Source organism: Gekko japonicus, unplaced genomic scaffold (assembly GCF_001447785.1).
Source record: "Gekko japonicus isolate JY-2015 unplaced genomic scaffold, Gekko_japonicus_V1.1 scaffold432, whole genome shotgun sequence".
Classification (NCBI taxonomy): domain Eukaryota; kingdom Metazoa; phylum Chordata; class Lepidosauria; order Squamata; family Gekkonidae; genus Gekko; species Gekko japonicus.
Genome location: NW_015162493.1, coordinates 211,481 through 212,432, shown reverse-complemented (window position 1 = coordinate 212,432; position 952 = coordinate 211,481).

Sequence of the window (952 nt, the reverse complement as noted above, 5' to 3'; positions counted from 1 at the left end):
GCTGCATGTGCCGCCCTCTGGGCTCTTTACTGCTGGAGCTCCGCTCCTGTGCGCTCCTGCAGGAAATGACCCCTGGACATAATAATCCCACCACCTCCGAGGCAAGCCTAGCACCCCCCAACTACTCATACTGGGTGAGCATGAAGGACCTTGTCCTGCCTACAAGGAAGTTTCCCTAGAAGGTTGCTAGATCCAGGTAATGGTACAGTGCCATTCTTTTAGAAGATCCCTCCCAAAAGAGTTAAGAGGGCTTCCAAGTGAAAGTTTTGGGCTAGAATTGCATGAAAGGTGGACTACACCCCTTGGCCTTTGTCATCTTGACTTTGTCTTCATTATTTTCAGATTCCTTCTTTTGCTTAAGTGGTTCCTGAAACAGTATTAAAATGAAGCACTTTGTGTTCTGTGACTGTATCCAAATCATGCTGATGATTTCTACATTGTCTCACGAAGGGAATCAGCTGACACCCTGCCGGTTAAAACAGTCCTCAGTTTTAGACCTCCAGCATCACACTCCCAGCACCATTCACCCTTTTGAGCCAGTATGTTTAGGTAGAAATGCATAATGATACCATGTGCCTTCCATGTACTTTCTAGGGTCCAGATAAAAATTCAGCCGGATTCGGACAAATTGGGCAGAATCAATTTCGGCTGGCAGAAAGACTCCCGCATGTCAATTTCGGCAGTAGGAGCTGATTGGGGAGTCTTTTGGCCAGCCGAATGTCAATTTCAGCCCCATCCTTATACTAATAGCCAAGTTGCCCCCTCCGTGCGGATATCTATATCTGCACTTTGGGGGCACTTGGGGGGCAGGGGAAGGTTTGTGCACACGTGGGGCAGTCCCCACGTGTGCACAAAAATCTTAAATGTGGGGGGGGAATCGGGGGGATGTTTAAATCCCCCCGAAACAGAGCGTCCCCTGCGCATGCGCAGGAAACGCTCTGCGACCGCCGCC